The sequence below is a fragment of the Dipodomys ordii genome, unplaced genomic scaffold (assembly GCF_000151885.1).
Source record: "Dipodomys ordii isolate 6190 unplaced genomic scaffold, Dord_2.0 Scaffold2, whole genome shotgun sequence".
NCBI classification, from domain to species: Eukaryota; Metazoa; Chordata; class Mammalia; order Rodentia; family Heteromyidae; genus Dipodomys; species Dipodomys ordii.
The window spans coordinates 11,347,740-11,367,006 of record NW_012267218.1 but is presented as its reverse complement, the minus strand read 5'-3'; positions in this window follow the sequence as shown (position 1 = coordinate 11,367,006).

Here is a 19,267-nt window from a genome sequence, read left to right as displayed (position 1 = left end):
CTCCTCTTCCTTCCTCCTTTCTCCTTTCTCCTTTCTCCTTTCCCCTTCTCTGTCTCTTTCTTCTGTTGTAGGGCTTGAACTCTGAGCCTGGGCATTGTCCCTGAGCATTTCAGTTCAAGGTTTTCTGGTGGTTTATGGGAGATAAGAGTCTCATGGACTTTCTTGCCTGGGCTTGCATTGAACTGTGATCCTCAGATCTCAGCCTCCTGAGTAGGTAGGATTACAGGTGTGAGCCACTGGCGCCCAGCTTAGGCATTTCTTCTATTAGCATTTCTCCCATGCCAATTTCTTTTCTTAGCCCATGCCCTTGGCATGGGAGAAATTCTAAGTGTGAAGTCACAAAGAGTTTATATTTAAGATGATAGCTTTGGGGCAGGGTACAGTAGCACACACCTGTCATCTCAGTTACTCAGGAGATAGAGATAGGAGATCTGAGTCCAGCCAAGGTCTCAAAACAAGCCAGTGTGATGGCCCATAGCCTGGGGTTCCAACTACTTGAGAGGTAGCGGTAGGACCACAGTTCAAAGCCAGCCTGGGTAAAAAAAAATGTGAGACTGTATCTGAAAAACAAGCTAAGAAGCAAAAGAACTGGAGGCCTGGATGATGAGGTAGAGGCTTGAACATGACTCCCTGAGTTCAATCCTCAGGATTGCAGAAAAGAAAAAGATTTCAAGACAAAATCATTTTTGAGCTCACATATACTATAGCCCCATTAAGTCCCATAGGTTATGAAGTTGTCTCTATAAAATCATTGAATAGCCATAGTTTTAAGGAAAAAAAAATCTCTATATGCAATCCATTACAGTCTACTTACATGTCCATTTATCTCATGCTCCAAGAAAGCATGGGCCTTCAGCCAATGAAAAGAGATTGTCACAAAATGTTGTTATTTTCATCCAATGAGCATTACTGTACCATAACACCTACACTCTCAACCAATCAGTTCCTCCTGTGATACTCATTGTTTAGAGTGAGGACTTCTCTTTTTTGACACTTATTGTGCATCTTGGTTCATGTTTTGACCTATTAATGATTTCAAAGAATACCCAGGATAAGATGAGACTCGATTTCAAGGGAAGAGTATGACTAGGGATTTTCCATGTAAACTTGATAATAGTTTGTTCTTCATGGACAAAGCGAGGGAAAGGTGTGTGCATCAGTAGGTGAGTGGTCTAGGCCGTGCTGCTTTGACCGTGTAAAGGCACCTCCAATATCTCTGCTCTGGGGTGGGAGCACTCACGCTTCTCTACTAGAGGAGGAGAAATTTATGTCCTAACTGGAGGATTTGAAAGTGATCTTGAAAGCCGGGTGCTGGTGGCTCACACCTGCAATCCTAGCTACTCAGGAGGCTGAGGTCTGAAGATCAAGCCAGTCCAGGCAGAAAAGTCCCTGTGAGACTCTAATCTCCAATTAACCACTCAAAAACTGGAAGTGGTGCTGTGGCTTACAGTGGTAGAGTGCTAGCCTTGAGCAAAGGAGCTCAGGGGACAAGGCTCAAGCCCTGCATTTAAGCCCCATGACCAACAAAAAGAAAAAAAAAGTGACCTTGAGATTTCTGGGCACACAGCTCCACAGCTCTGGGGCTTTGATAGGCTCTGATGGTGGTCATTAGAGTAGAAATGCATCCTTCATAAATAAATTGATATGCAATGTAATAATTCTTACCAGATTTTCCCCAGTGTGTTGTCTGACAAATAGGAACTTGTTATCATTGTCTTTGAGACAGGGACTCCCTATGCTGTCCAGGGAGCCCTGGAACCTGCAATCTTCCTGCCTTTGTCTCCCGAGAGCCGGGATTACAAGCTTGTATCACCCCATCTGGCTTTTTGGCCTGCTTTACTAAATCTATTTTAAAAGGTAGTATAACTTAACATGTTTCATTCATTACATAGTCAACCATCTAAATATCTTGAAAACAGTTTATTTTCTAAAGTGGGTTTAATCTTCCTCTCTGAAATATTTTTAAGCCATTCATTTCCATGCCAAACCCTGTAATACAAAAGTAATCTCCGAGCCGATCTCTGACCACATCATGACAAATTCTAAATCAGCACCATCTAAATTAGAGTACCCTCCCCCCTCCCCGCCACAGGCTCAACCTCAGCATCTGCCATTAATCTCTTTGCAAAACTGTTATTTTTCTGTTTAAACCGAAATGGTAAAATCATGTTCCTGTAAGTTCGGGTTTAAAATTGCAATGGGAAATGGGAGAGAGTGTCTGCTTCAGGAAGCAGTTTCCATTCCATTCTGGGTTAGAGACGGTTACCAAGGAGACCGCTCAACTTCCTCCTGGTCTTCTAGGATCAGGAATCCTGGGGGCTCTCAGGAAACATTTGTAGAAAGAAAAAGGAGAGAAAGAAAGGAGGATGAAAGTAACAAGGAAACGAGGGAGGGCAGGCTTCTGCCTATTAGAGAAGAGCATTGTGATGGTTTCTTTTATGTGGTAATGGGACTAGGCCATGGTCCCTCGCTGTTCACTCAACATTCTAGATGGATCTGTAAAGAAATTCTTTTTCTTCCCTTCTTTCCTTCCTTCTTTCCTTTCTTCCTTTCTTTCTTCTCTTTCTTTCTGTCTTTCTTTCTTTGAGGAAAATTAACTTTATATTAGCAGTTGTTGATAGACAAGATCATTTTCCACAATGTGGCAGAATCATTAATAGCCTAGGCCTTTGGGAACAAAATTTGGGTCATCTCACCAGGAAAAATAGCTATGACCATCTGAGGTCTTTATTGAAGTTACAGTATGTCCAGGGGAAGATCTTACATCCTCTTGTGAGGAAAGGTTACTGCGTTTTCAGTTGTATAGGGTGTGTGTGTGTGTGTGTGTGTGTGTGTGTGTGTGTGTACATGCAGTTGATTCTGTTTCTCTGGCGACCCCTAACACAAACCTAATGTAAGACCATACTATGATGTTTATAAAATCCTGTTCTATATATCTGTAAGTGCTTTTTTTTTTTTTTCTCAAATGGTGGTTGTTGCATGGAAGAGAAAATGGCGCCATTCAAAGCCAAGGACCAGCAAACATTCTGATGAATGTAACAGCAAGCAGAGGTAAGTTTCTCCTGGTAAGAGCCATCTCAGTGATCACTGAAGGAAGGTGAGGTTGGGCTTTTGAGTTTTAATAAAGTGAGAGAGGAATCTGATGGTCTCCACCTAAATGCGCTTAAACAGAGGAGCATGGGCACTAAAAAAGTTCCTTTCTTGAATAACTTTTACCAGTCAGACAAGTAGACTGGACCTAAGAGCCAGGTGCTCTGTGGAAAGCCATAGCTCAGACCAGATAGTAGCAGTGAGAGTCTTGGACTGGAAGAACAAAGATTCAAAGTATCCTTTGGAAAGGAAAATATCTACAAAGGTTTCAAGCATAAAGCAGAGATTAAATAATGATCAATAAGATTTAAAGACAAGTGAGAAGTGTAGCTCACGTACTTAGGTATACATTCTTGAGTAATTTGCTCTGTGGAGCTGTCTGCTTTGCTCTGAATGTTTATTATCTGTCTTCATAAAGAGATGTCTTCTTTGTAAAAGAAATTATAATTAGATTGTAAAATAAATGAATCTTTCAGCTAATCGTACCTTTGGGAGCTATGGGTTAAAAAACAACTCTCGGCTGTGAGAACTGTCACTTATTTCATGGTCATTCTTATCAAACACTGGGAGGACCTGACAGTTTCTTCAAGAGTCAGCTTAGAAACTCAATCTCATAAAAAAATAGAAATATCCCAGAACCAAAATAATACTAACATTTTCACTTCTGTGAGTTTCAAATGTAGTACTGGGCTACCTATCACTGACAAATATGAATAATAGTGATAACAAATCAATGATTTTTAATTTTTTATTTTTTTGATACTGTAATAGGACTTGAACTCAGGGCCTGGGTGCTGTCCCTGAGCTTTTTCATTCAAACCTAGTGCTCTGCCACTTGAGCCCCAACCCTGCTTCCAGATTTTCAGTGATAAATTTGGAGATCAGAGTTTCTAAGACTTTCCTTCCTGGGCTGGCTTTGAACTATGACCCTCAGATCTCAGCCTCCTGAATAGCTGGGATTACAGGCGTGAGCCACTAGTATCTGACTGATTTGGAACCCTAAGGATTCCCTAAGAATACTTTCAAACGCTTCTGCCTTCTCTCAGCCCAGAAACAAGGAAACTAAGTGACTGAGGAGCTTAATAATTCCTCTTCTTTAAGTTGTTTGCAGTACTAGGGTTTGAATTTAGGACTCTGCCCTTCCTAGACAGGTGCTCTACCACTTGAAACATGCCCCCAGGTATTTTTCTTTCTTTCCTTCTTTCCCTCCCTCCCTCCTTCCCTCCTTTCCTCTCTCCTTCCCTTCTTTCCTTCCTTCCTCCCATTTCCTCAGGTATGTTGCCACTATACTGGAAAGTCTGACTACCACAGTGCTCTATTCCCACAGATGTTGACTCACTGAGGACTCATTTATCCTCACTGGAGATGAGGACAAATGGCCTTCATTTCTAACAAGCTTGCAGAAGATGTGACGGGACTTGTCCAGGTCCCCACTTTGAGAATTGCTACCCTAGAGCAAAACACCCAGACTTAGTATAATACTTCATTACACTTAGTGGAACACTTGTCAAGTACCTCTACACTTTAAGTTTAAGCATCTCCTTATTCTCAGAGTGCCCTCCAGGCAAAATTAATCATTCCCCATCTGCATTCCCAGCAACTCAGTAGACCTCTCTCTCATACAGCATACACAACATATACAACACATACAACATACATATTTATTTGCCTTCCTCATTTTTGACTGCGTGCAACCATGAAGACAGAGATTTAGCTACATATCTTAGTGTGCCCAGCACCAGAGCATAGTAGGTGTTCAACAAACACTTTTACATTCTTTGGAATAGCAACAAACAGTAAATGCACAAGTTTTAAAAGACACCATCTCTAAGGCAGTTAGAAACCCTGCACCCGTTTGGCTTATAGCCCTAGGATTAGACTCTTGTCAGTGACTCAGAGTTCAAGATGTTGCTTGTCGTAAAGAGTAATACTCTGTTAACACCCTGTAGCTATTTGTGATCATGATTTAAAAGGACAAATATACATACATATGTCATGCACACAAGTAAAATTAAGAAACACAAAATCTTCTTTTGGAATCTAGAACTAACTAGACTGACAGCAAAGAGGAAACTTGTGTTTGTCTCTGCAGTCCTGGAGAGCTCAGAGAAAACCAAGGATGTGTCCACGGTCACTCCAGCACGATAGCATCAAGGAAACAATATGGCAGTGACCCTTTCCAGATGTCACTATAAAACCCATGAGAAGTCCAAATGGCAGAATGTATTGGAGTGTGGCAATGAGAGACAGAGGAAAGCACTTTATGAAGTTTTTGAGATTCTATACATAGTCCATGAGATAAAGAAAAAAGAGTTGATACATACCTGTAACACCAGCTGTCTTTTGGAGGCACAGATCAGGAGGATCATGGTTCAAGGCTAGCCCACATAAGAAAACGATAGCGAGATCTCAATGGATAAAAGTCTAAGTACAGTGGCTCACACCTGTCATCCCAGCTACCTGTGAGTATGAGGACTGCAATTGAGGCTGGCCAGGCATGAATGAGAGACTTACTTTATTTATTTTTAAAAAAGCTAAATGGGGTTGAGGGTAGGATATGGCTCCAGTGGTTGAGTGCCTCCCTAGTAAGCACAAAGCCTGGAGTTCAAACTCCACTATTGCCAGAGGAAAAAAGGAAGAGAGAAAGGAAGGGAGAGAGAAAGGAAGGAAGGAAGAAGGAAGGAAGGAAGGAAGGAAGGAAGGGAGGAAAGGAGAGGGAGGGAAAGAGGGAGGGATGGAGGGAGGAAGAGAAGGCAGGCAGGCAGGCAGAATCTATCTCTAGTTGGTAGCAAGAAGAATGCTAATGTAAATAACCAGTAGATGTCAAGTACTAAATCTTGGGATTCTCCATCACACAGCTGGCCCTGGAGAGACCCCTGCAAAATTGAAAACAAAATATAAACACAGAATCTATCATTCTCTATGATTGGCTCCTCTATAAGCTATTATTCTTCCATGACGTCTCCTGACTTGCAGAAATCCAGCCGGTACATGAGTCCTTCTCCTGCCCTGACCACAGCTACCAAAGTTTGCCTCGCTTTAAGCTATGTGTCCTCGGATCCAGTTCATCAGGACTTTAGAAGATGGTCTTTGGAAATCTTATTCATTTCCATGATGAAGAGCTGAGCACTGTTGGTACGGGCAGGTACAGTATGACTTTTGGCCTCATTGCATTCACAGACTTTGTTGGGGAAGTGGGTAGTTGAAACAAGTAATTTCACATATGAGCACATCATTACCGAGTACACATGCCTTGACAGAAGTGTTTCCTCTGAGATATCAAGGGTGGGACATCTAAGCTAAATAAAGGGAATATGGGAGACTCCATTACTGGCCTCAGATCTTCCTCCTGCTCAGATCCTAGGCTCTTTGTCCCACGATTGCCACCATCCTTGCTACAACGTAGCTCTGTGTGTTTCTCCAAACTTTGACCCAAACATTCACAACTTGGTTTGAATAGAAAGAAGAAAACATGGTGATGTGCTAGTCGTCAGCACAAGAGGCCAAGTGTGTTTTTTACTTGCCTATTACGTCTGTCATGATGAAGAAGAGCCCATCCAGGCTAGCTTGCTGCTCCCAAGTGGAGCTGACCTGTCTCTAGTAATGGGATCTAGCTAATCCCAGGCCAAAGCCCAGCCCCTGATCCCCAAACCTGTGAACTGGGCTCACCACAGATGACCTACAGAAGCGTGAACTCCAATAATGTACGACCATTGATCTGAGCCTTCAAATTTTGGTGTAGCTTGTTATACAGCAAGAGCTAACAGATACAGGGCATGGGGACTTCATCTCCAAAGCAATAACATTTGGATGGAGACTTCAATATTTAGTAAATGTTAAATAAAAATGAATGGGGACCAGGCACTGGAGGCCTATGCCTATAATCCTAGCTACTCTGCGAGGTTGAGATCTGAGGATCATGGATCTAAGCCAGTCTGGGCAGGAAAGTCAGTGAAACTCTTATCTCCAATTAACCCGTGAAAAGCTGGCAGTGGAGGTGTGGCTCCAGAGATAGAGCACTGGCCATGCACATACAAAGCTCAGGGACAGCCTCAGCCCCAGGATAGGCACATGCTCACAAAAATGAATGACTGGAAGATATCATGATGAAAGGAAAGGCAAGGATGAGAGGCCTCAGGTAGGGAAAGACTTGATGCATTCAAATGGCCACAAGCAAGCCGCATGGATTGCGGAAGAGGACCGACCGAAGCCAGGAGGAGCACAAACCCAATCATGCTGGCTTCTCATCTATTGAAGAACACCAAGATCAGAGAATCATAATCATTATTATTAGCCTGCTAGAACTGCACTAGGGTGGCCACAAGTCTCATTATGGATTTCTGTTGAAATCAATGAAAATAAAATTTCAGTTTCCTGGTTACAGTATACTTATTTCAAATGTTTACTAGCACGCACAGCTAGTGGCTAGCATATTAACCAAACCAATGTGACACAACTATCCTCTAGTAAACAAAATCTTGTTCAACATTTATTGTTGCTCTGGTTCTGGAGCATGAACTCAGGGCCTGAACACTGTACCAGACCTTTTGTGTTCAAAGCTAGCACTCTACCACTTGAGCCACAGCTCCACTTCTGGCTTTTTGCTGATTAATTGGAGATAAGAGTCTTGCAGATTTTCCTGCCTGGGCTGGCTCTGAACTGTGATCCTCAGATCTGAGCCTCCTGCGTAGCTAGGATTACAGATGTGTGCCGCCAGTGCCTGGCATAGTCTCCATTATTTTGTCACTGCTATTTAACCAATTACTTTAGGTCCAGTAGCTTAAAGCAACCTAAACGTGTTTCCTCACAGTTTCTAAAACTCAAGCCCTCTATCAGGGTCTTATGGAGCTTGAAATCCAGGTGTGGACCTGGGGCTTCTCTGAGGCTCAAGATCCTCTTGCATGCTCTCTAGTTGTTGATAGAATTTCTTTTCTTAATTCTGAATGATCAAGGACAGCTTGCATCTTCTAAGAGACTGCCCTCTGGTCCTTTCCCTTGACCTTCTCCTCTTACAACAGAGCAATTTGCTCTGACCCTTGACCTTCTATTCAAGGCCTTGCCTGCTTAGGTCCAGCCCACCTAGTGTAAATTCCTTTGGATCAAGTGAAAGCTGACTGGTAGATGATCCACCACATCCACCAACTCTGCTTACACTCTAGGAGAGTATTCCACATGGTCAACAAACCCATGGGTGGGAATCTTGGTACCATCTTAAAAAAAAATCTGTTCATTATAGACCATGTGAAAATGTAGGAAGTCAGGTGCAGGTGGCTCACATCTATAATCCTAGCTACTCAGGAGGCTGAGACATGAGGATCGCAGTTTGAAGCCAAACCGGGGAAGGAACGTCCATGAGACCCTTATCTCCAATGAACCATTAAAAGCCAGGAATAGAGCTGAAGCTCAAGTGGCAAAGCACTAGCCTTGAGCACAAAAGTTCAGGATAGCTCCTAGGCCCAGAGTTCAAGCTCCAGGACCAGCAAATGAATGCATAGATGAAGAAAAAGTTAAATTAACAAGAAAGGGTCAATGTTTGGATGAGTCTGGAATGATTAGTCAGGTGAGCCTGTGAGAGACTTCTTAGAAGTGAGAGTTGGTCTCAGCGAGGATCCAGTTATGTCTATAGGAGTCTCTCTCTCTGGATGTAACAGTGACTGCTACTCATAGGACCATGGAGCAGAAACAAGACCGTGAAAAGCAGACACAAATAGACATGACCTTACCAGCCATATTCCTATATTCTATTTGCTTGCTGTTACTATGGCCTGACCTTAGACTAGTTTTGATCTCCCAAACCCAATTGCTGCTTAGATCACTGTCTTGCTGGCTTGATGCACCTTGGCTTTGGCTGGAGTCTCCTAGCTCCCAGACCCTTGGCTTTTCCCATAGCAGACAAAGCCTCAATCCTTGGCTGTTGAGCTTGAACAGGACCAGACACTGCTGGGCACTGTCTCCATCTCATAAGCCCTGTTTGGCTGTGGCCTAGGGCTCAGGCAAGGGGAGGACCTGTAGATCAGACTCAGGGAGGTGGGGGCAGATCAAAAAAGGCACCTTTCTATTTGATGAGGTTGCCCTCAAAATCAATTTCAACCACCAATTAGAAGGACCCAGAGGAGCATATACTTAATTTTTTTTAAATGCTACTTAAAATGGTACAAGGGCCAGATGCTAGAGGCTTATGCTTGTAATCCTAGCTACTCTAGAGGCTGAGATCTGAGAATCACAGTTCAAAGCCAGCCTAGGCAGACAAAGCCACGAGACTCTTATCTCTGGTTAACCAGCAAAAAGCTAGGAGTGGAAGTGTGGCTCAACTAGTAGAGTGCTAGTTTGGAGCAGAGAAAGACAAGCAAGATAGTGAGGTCTTGAGTTCAAGCTCTAGTGCTCTAGTATTAGCATGCACGCACACACACACACACACACATTATATATATATATATATATAAACAATTTTCAGTGTCACAAAGAAACTTTATGAAATATTATATTGAATGATTTTAATAAATTCTATTTCAAAGCTATACCTTGTTCAGAAAGGCTTTTCACATAGCACATCCTTAAAAAAGTTGTTTTTCTTTTTTTCTTCCAAGTGAAGCGTGTTTGCATTGTAACTAGTGTTTCAATCAGAGAAGAGATTTTAGTGCCTTTCATGAGCATTTATCTTCTGGCCATCCATACAACAGAACAACAACAACAACAAAGAAACCTCACATTCGTATTAGCCTTAATAATAAAACCAAGTCCATTATGCGGAATTCCTTGTCAGTTAAATCTGCTGCAGGCTCAGTTCAGGATTCGGTTTCATCCATTTGGAAGTCCTTTTGCTGTCAAGCCAATTTTTGTTTTATCATTTTAATTTTGGAGGCCTCCCCCCCACTCCCTCCCCCACCTCTCCGAAGTCTGAGTCACCTTTCTAGAGGTTAGAAGACGGCTCTTCTCCACTGAAGAAAGAAAGGGAAGGATTTGGCACACGGAGATATTTTCCCTGCAATGTGAATAGAGTTAATTTTAACAGGGCTGTTGCGTTTTAACAGCCTAGGCTTGCACAGTATGTCATGCCAAACAGCTTTGTGTACGATCATCCACTGATGTCAGCACTGTGCTAGAAATAGTATTTGATAGTTAACAGCTGCCGCAGAGCCAGGAAGGAAGCAGGAGACATTGTATGTCGGGAGGGTGGACAAAACTTGTGGTTGTGGTTATTTTTTAATTTATTTACATATATTTATTTACTTATTTAATTCTTGACAGTAGAGGAAAAGCTTAAATACCAATGGTCAGCATGTTTTTTTTTTTTGGCCAGTCCTGAGACTTGAACTCAGGGCCTGGACCCTGTCCCTAAGCTTCTTTGTGCTCAAGGATAGCACCATACTACTTGAAGCCACAGCACCACTTTCAGCTTTTTCTGTGATTTTATTGGAGATGAAGAGTCTCACAGACTTTCCTGCCCTGCCCGGCTGGCTTTGAACCGAGATCCTCAGATCACAGCTTCCTGCATAGCTAGGATTCTAAGCATGAGCCACCAGTGCCCAGGGGTTTTTGTTGTTGTTTGTTTTATAAATAAAGACATATTCCTAATTAAGTCAAGTGGCTCTAAGAACTTTGATCCTCTGTGTCATATAGCTGTGGTACTCTGAAACAGATCTGATAAATTTCATGTAATTTTATTTTGGGACAGTCTTGGGATTTGAACACAGGGCTTTGTGCTTGCTAGGTAGCTCTCTATTGTTTAAGCCACATATCCAGCCCTTAATCTAAGTTTTATTTATTTTATTATCATGTATCTGGTCTATAAGTAGAGAACAAAAAATTTGCCTTTATATCAAGAGGTAGACATTATTATTATTATTATTAATCGGTAAACTTATTTTTGTGCCAGTACTGGGGCTTGAACTCCAAGCCTTGTGCTCTTGCTCAGCTTTTGCCTCTCAAGGCTGGTACTCCTCCACTGAGTCACGCCTGCCTTTTACAAACTTTTTTTTCTTTTCTTTTCTCTAAAGAACCAGATTGTGAATAATTTAGGCTTTGTGGACCATTTATAAGATCTGTTGTATCTATTCAGCTTTTCAATTAAAGGGCTGAATCAGTCTTTGTGGATTTATAAATGAATGGTTATGGCTATGTGCCAATAAAACTTTATATACAAAACAGGTGGTGGGATGCGTTTGGCTGTGAGTCATAGTTTCCCTGCCCTGGCTTTGATGATAAGTGAGCAGATACCACTTCAATTCTTTGAAGCATGCCAGAAAGGTTAAGGTCCGGAAGCTCTCTCATGGGCTTGTGAATCAAGTTCCATCCTCTCCTCCTATAGAAGCCCACAGTCCTGGGGCTGAGAAGGTGGCTCAGTGGTAGAGCACTTGCCTTGCATGCATGAGGCCCTGGGTTCGATTCCTTAGCACCACAAAAGCAGAAAAAAAAAAGCTGGAAGTGGTGCTATGGCTCAAGTGGTAGAGGGCTAGCCTTGAGCCTTGAGCTGAGGGACAGCGCCCAGGTCCAGGGTTCAGACCCCACCACCGGACCCCCCCCCCCAAAAAAAGAAGCCCACAGTCCTTTAGGGACCACAGAGTGTACTTAATTATGTCCACATATGTGATTTCAACCATACTACTGATATGCAAGGAACCGAGCAATAGATCTAATTCTTTCTTTGTGATGGTTCTAGAACTTGAACTCAGGGCCTGAGCACTGTCCTTGAGCTTTATGGCTCAAGGCTAACCTCTACCACATGAGCCACAGCTCAATTTCCAGCTTTCTTTGGTGGTGAAATTGGGACTAAGAGTCTCCTGGTCTTCTCCACCCAGGCTGGCATTGAACTGTGATCCTTAGATCTCATTTCCTCAGTAGCTAGGATTACACATGTGAGCAACTAGCACCAGGCAACAGATATGCTTTTATGAATGGAGAGAATAAAGATCCTGATCTCCAATGTACAATGAACCTGGTCTTTCCTTCTTTATTTTATTTAAGTTAATATCATTCTTAAAGTTTGAAGTATCCTGCAAGAATGTGCTTGTGCATCATCTTAATGTGACATATTTTGTAATGATGTGAATTACAAAAGAGTCCAAATGACCTAAAATGTTTCATTGAAGTCATTATAAGCCTTGCATACCAGGAGGAAATGAGGTTTTATTATTTAAAGATAACTTGCACAGGGGAAAATATTCTAGGAAGAAAAGTTGAAGCGTAGTGTAAAATATAAAACAAGTCCAAGAAGATGCTGTTATAAAATATGATTGAGAATGTATTTATGTGCCATGAACATACTACCACGAAAATATTCAATTTGAGGGTAGACAAAGATGGGGAGCTATTATAATGCCTTATGCTCTGTATTTTTGCATTCATGCATCACATTTGTTCTAGAAATGCCATTTTAGCCCTTGGCATCTCAACAGCAAAGTGATGTACCCAAGACACGCCATTGTTAGCAGCCTCCTGAGGCGGGATTACTGTGTCCAAACATGGCCTTTGCTCTATGGTGCATTTTCTTTTAACAATGGTTGGAAAGCTTTCTCTCTCTGAGGTTAGTCTCCTCATCATCTTGTCTTTTCTTGTTTACTTGAGATGAAAATATACCCTATTTATCAAATGGCATTTAGATTATTTTTTTAGATCTTAGTATTGTGTGTGTGTGTGTGCGCGCACATGCATGCACATATGTGCATGTATGCCAGTACTGGGGCTTGAACTCAGGGCCTAGGTGCTGTCCCTGAACTTTTTTTCACTCAAGGCTGGTGCTGTACCAATTGCATTATAGCTTCTCTCCCTCCCTTTCTCTTTCTCAATCTTTCTCTGTCTCTTTCCCTCCTACTCTTCCTCCCTCTGTCTGCTTCTCTCCCTCTCTTACTCCTCTCTCTCTCTCTCTCTCACACACACACACTTTTTTTAGGAATCTTGATGAAATAGCCAAATGTCTACTTACATTTACTGAGCTATGCCTATTGAAACTCTCTTTTCTATTTAAACTGATTTCAAATTTCATGGAGCAACAGTACTAGGTTTCATAGTCTCCATCTCATCTGTTGTCTGTGCAGTATCTTTTTAAACTTCTGGAGTTACTCAGAATACACCACCTTCATTTTCCTCTTTTTTTTTTTAAAATACAACCAGTTGTAGTATTTTCTTTTTGTATGTGTGAGCATGTGTGCCAGTACCGAGGCTTGAACTCAGGGTCTGGGCACTTTTTCTTAGCTTTTATCACTCAAGGCTAGTACTCTACCACTTGAGCCACAGTTCTACTTCTGGCTTTTTGGTGGCTAACTAAAGGTAAGAGTCTCATGGACTTTCCTTCCTAAAGTGGCTTCAAATGGTTATCCTCTGTTCTCAGCCTCCTGAGTAGCTACTATTACAAGCAAGAGCCACAGGCATCTAGCCATAACCATCAATTTTTACTCTATATAAGCTTGAACATTTGATCCTGTGCCCAAAGCAGCCACAACTCCACAATTATAATCACTTAGTTTAGCACATCTTAAGGTGTTTCTAAAAGGCTTAGTCTCAGCAATTTCCAACACTTGTAAATTGGAGATTATTTCCCATTAATAATGACTAAATCTATGTTACATTTTTTCTTTCTTCATCTAATTAATCCATAGCTCACCATTATAAGAATATAAAACTAGCAATGTCTTCCCTCAATAATATTATTTTTGTTTTAAATAAAATAATTAAGAGGGTATCTTGTAGTATGACTTGATTTTGTAAAGTTTCTAACTGAAGGCCGTAGCTTTACTAAGAGAATAAACAGATAGTTTCTCAGTCATCTAGTGAATGAAAAACTTGTTATACAATGGTTTCCAACCCAACTGAAACTTCTCAATTCCCACTATTAAATATACCTGTGTCACATCTTCTTTCTAGCATCAGGAGAAAGTTACTAACAACAGGAAGAAGAAGAAAATATAGACACATCATTCCAAATTACACAATTGTAGCCAAAATAGATTTGAGTTACAGTGCTGTGGAGAAGCAAGGAACCCAGGAAGACCAAAATAAAGCAAATGACAAAATTTGTTCAGAAAATAAAGAATGAAATGATACTGTATTTCCCTTATCAGAGAAATCATGGAGTGTGGTGGCATGGTATCAGTGGTTCTCAACACAGGAGAGTCTAACCATGTCTATTTTAGTTCACTATGTCCCCGGCACCCAACATCACCTCTGACCTAAAGGTTCCTTTGCTACCTAGACCTGCAATACAGATCCAAGATCTATTCATGTTTTCAGGACTTACCCAGGATCTCATCCACATTTCTCATTAGGGCCAGGACAATGATCTCCCACATGTGTCCTTGCTCCTGACAGCCTCTTCTCCAGCCAGCCAGAGTGATTTAGATCTGAAGATCCTCCCAATAACCATCCAGCCCATGAAATATGAAACCCAAAGTCCTACTATGTTACAAGGGCCTCCCTGGACACTAACTACTGTGTTTGAAACTTTGATAGCCTACATTATAAACCTGGACCTAGATCTCTCCCCACCTGCTCTCCATTCTTATCCATACCACTCTCCTTACTGCCTCTTCCCCTTTCACAGTCCCCAACACAGGAAATTAGGATAATTCGAAGAAAGTCCAATGAAAGGACTGAGTAAAAAGTATGGCTGGGATAGAGGGAACCACAAGCCCAGTAGCATGCCTAAGAAAGAGATACGTGGAGAGGTGGCCCAGAACACCATATGCTGATTGAGAAGCAAGGATCCAGACCCTGTGCTCTTCCCTTTCCAAAACTGGAAGTTCTCCATTGACTGAAGCCATTGGATGGGCTTCTTACCAGTGTACCCTTTGCAAGGGTGACTTCTAGAGAGCAGGTGAGATGCACCGAGAGTAGGTTTTAAGACATAAATGGAAGGAATCTGCTACAAGTACGAGGTAGCTCACAAGAACAGGGGCTGTGATTAGGAACTTGCTTTTCTTTGAAACATTTTACTCTTCCCCAACAGTTCTCCCACACCTCCTTCAACCCTGAGGTGGGCTTGTTATCTCTGCTATGTGCCAACAATACCTTGAAACACTTTGTGTCACACTCAATAGTAATGACATTCGCCATTGGGATCTCCCACTTCATTGTAACCGTCATGAGGACGGGGACTCTGCAGGTCCCGTCATCATTATTTACCTGGCACTTATCTCTGTATCCAGCATGCAGACATTTGATCAATACTGGTGAACTGCATCAACTAGAATTTTTACTTTGCCCAAGCTAGACAAGCTCTCTACCACTGAGCTACGTCCCAGACTTTATTTTACTCTCTTAATCCCAATTTTAACCATAGTTATAGTGTTCAACGACATTCATACACATTGTCACCACATGTTTGAGAAGAGACTAGGCCTAAGTACTAACTAATATACACCTCAGCCATAAAGCTACCACAGTAACAATGAAGCCACAACATTATAATTATTCATCTTTTTAAAAAAATCTTTACATTTGTATCTATATTCTCATCAACTCTATTGCCTGAAGATAAGGCACTTATGTCTTTAGGCCACTGTTATTTTTAATCTGCAATTTTAACAAGGAGGGGTTTATTCAGACAATCACCATGATGCCTCCCTGTTCTGTGTTCCTGGGGTGCTAAGTGATGGGTTGCACAAACTCCTTAAATTCAGAACACCTGTCAGCCATCTTTACATCCTCAGCATTCAGCCCCACAGCTCCAGGGCCCAGCTCTAGCATACCACAGCTCTAGCATACCACAGCTCTAGCATACCACAGCTCTAGTATATCACAGCTCTAGCATACCACAGCTCTAGCATACCACAGCTCTAGCATACCACAGCTCCAGCATACCACAGCTCTAGCATACCACAGCTCTAGTATATCACATTGGTTGGCAAAACGGGACACTTAGCCCCTCAGGACCTCCGACGACTCCTCTGGATATTGAACAAAAATGCTTACAAAGACCTGAGCACAGAGCCCAACTCATAGCCTGCTCTCATGGAAGGCAATGACTATATGACAGAACGCATCTAGGATTCTAGACAAATTGCCTAGATTAAATAGCCTAACAGTCCTTATATCTTCTGTATCATGTGCTCTAAAACACTGTGTGATTAACATAACTGTTTCTACTCTCTAGCTCAGCAGATGTAAATTAGTTCCTCTCACTTGTGCTAAAACCCCAGATCTTACTAAAATGTACAGTTCATAGTTTACATAGATATCATTGATAGATTTATAAGAAAGGGCATACCCTAAATTTATTCATGTTGTCAAATATATATACATACATATATATATATATACATATATATATATATAAGCTTATTACATCTACATTTAAATGAACTATAGTATAAGCATTTCCTGAAATTTTTTTTTCAGGGGTAGGGGAAGTAGTGCAGCAAGAGTTTTCTGTTTCTAGGGGCTGGGAAGGTGGCTCAGTGGTAGAGCGCTTGCCTTGCATGCATGAGGCCCTGGGTTCCATTCCTCAGCACCACATAAGAAAAAAGCCGGAAGTGGCACTGTGGCTCAAGTGGTAGAGCGCTAGCCTTGAGCTGAAGAGCTGAGGGACAGCGCCCAGGCCCAGAGTTCAGGCCCCATGACCGGACCCAAAAATAAAAATTAAAAAAAAGGAGTTTTCTGTTTCTAATAAAAAGACCTATAGTGTTACCTAATTATTCCAGAAGAAAATAAGAGTCTGAACTTTTATTGGGGTTAAATCAGAGCTGGGGAGTTTTATTATTTTGCAAATGAAGTTTCTGACTATCTCATTAAAGAAGAGAAGGTGTAGTAACAAATTTAATGATCAAATGTGACTTTTTCCTGACAAGTGTTTCTCCCTTTACTGTTTATGCTATTGGTTTAGTCCATCTGGTTTTCATTTGGGACTAGAAATCATAAATCCCACAAACCATGTACAGGCTCCTAATCCCAGAAAAGACTGGTATTACTTTAGCAGCATAATTTGGTTTTCTTTTCTGGGGTGGAAAGAGATGTACAGCTTTATAGTGGATTAAAAAGGACAATTGAGAAATTTCCTATTATAAACATGTATGGTATCTTAATTTCCTGGTATAGTCGTGGGCTGACTAACATAATTAATTAGTATATTTTAAATGCAAATTGTTGAAAACAGTTCATCTGGTTGAAATTACTGAAGCCACATCAACTCTAAGAAAAAGTCCTTCTTTCTAATTCCCTAAGCTTTTTTTTTTAATAAATAGAATTCCATATTCTCTGCCATGCCCAGCAATCTCTTAAAAATGTTCAGATGATATTTAAAGCACCATCACAGCAACCCTGGAGAGACAACGAGGCAAATGTAAGTGATTTATATGCAGATTTCAACCTATTTACTGAGTGTAATAGTAAGAGACAAAAAATATTATATGCGAAATGCGTTCATTTAAATTTTTGATCAGATCTCTCTGCTGCTTGACAGAGCGAACAAGTTATCTTGGTATAGGAAAAAAAATTGCATTTCAGAATAGAAGTCTCAAGCCAACTTTTCTGCATTGCGAGACCTGGATAACAGTATGGCTACAGGATCGGCTGGGTTCACTCATCTTGATTGACAAGAATCACTGCCAGGTGTGTCGATCCTGAAATTTCCACAGTAAGCACTAAAGTGGCTGAGATAATGACAGCTCTCAGATCCACAGCGCTGTGATACCCACAGAGCTCACCTCGGCCGACATTTCCAAGGCATCCGCAACACGTGGTGTACAAGATAATTTCAGGAAGAACATTCACATCGGTTACATTTACAGTTATGCTTCAATATCAGTGAGCCTTAGCGCGAATATAGCTAGCATTTTAAACTATGATTACACAGGCATTATTGCTTTGGCAAAGGCTCAAGGAGTCACATAAATGGTCACATAAAGAGAGGTGAATCAACTGGGTCTGGTGACAAACACCAATAATCCCAGTATAAGGAGGAGGAGGTAGGAAGATCATTCATTCCAGGCCAGTCTCAGCTATGTACATAGTGAGATGTCTCAAAAAAAATAAAGCAAGCAAGAAAGAAGGGCACGTGTATAGGTGTGGTATGGTGACTCTGTGTGTGTGTGTGTGTGTGTGAGAGAGAGAGAGACAGAGACAAAGACAGAGACAGAGAGAGACAGAGAGAAGTATTAGTTGGAAATAGCAAAACTATATCATATTTTTTCAGTAGTACTTAGGCTCCAGAACTTACAGTCGCACACTTTGTACTGTGTTTAAGATCACATGTTTAGCCTATGGGTTACTTATTTCAGTAACAAATCATAGATATGTTTTTCCCCAGACGTATGGATCAATGAGAAGCCCAGACACATTCTCGAATTATTTGTGCATTTGACATTGTTTCTTTTTATGGAATGACAGTGGTATCATTGTCATCTGACCAGAATAAAAAATAGGCAAATAAAAGCTGAGTTCAGCCAGGCACTGGTGGCTCATGCCTATAAGCATGGGGAGACTGAGAGGTGAGGATTATGGTTCAAAACCAGCCCAGGCAGGAAAGTCCATGAGACTCCTATCTCCAACTAACCACTCAAAAAGCAGAAGTGGCACTGTGGCTCAAAGTGGTAGAGTGCTAGTCTTGTGCAAAAGAGCTTAGGGACAGCATCCAGGCCCTGAGTTCAAGCCACACAACTGACAGAAAAGAAAAAATTAAAAGCTGAGTTCATTTTCGGCTATGTTTAAAACAAAGTAATATTGACTAGACAGGTCTGTCTTGTTAATTATGGATATAGATAAAGAATATAAGAATGACAGGATTATGATATTATATATTCCTGTTAAACTATTTGTGAGCCTTCTTACTAAATTCAAGTGCATTTAATATGATAATTTTACTCCATCCACCAAGCCTTTTGGATGTTTTTGCTTTGTATGCGAAGGCTATTTTATGATACATTCTGTAGATTCCAAAGTCCACATCTCTTCCTCTATTTCCAGAATAGGTTGGAGCCACCTCCTAATAGGCAGTGAGTGTCTCTTCTCAGCTATGCTTAGAGGGCTCCCATTGGTCGCTCACCATCATTGGCCATTGTGGGAAGTGTTTACACCGCAGAGACTGGCCAGTGCTACGTGGCGGAACATCTTCCTAGAGAGTTGGTTGCTAAGTATTTCCAACTGCACCAGTTCTTTTGGGAAGTTGGGTACACAGCAAAGTCTTTGAAGGCAAAGCTTTGGAACACAGAGGAAGATAAGCCAATTAACTTCTCTATTAGCAGATTTC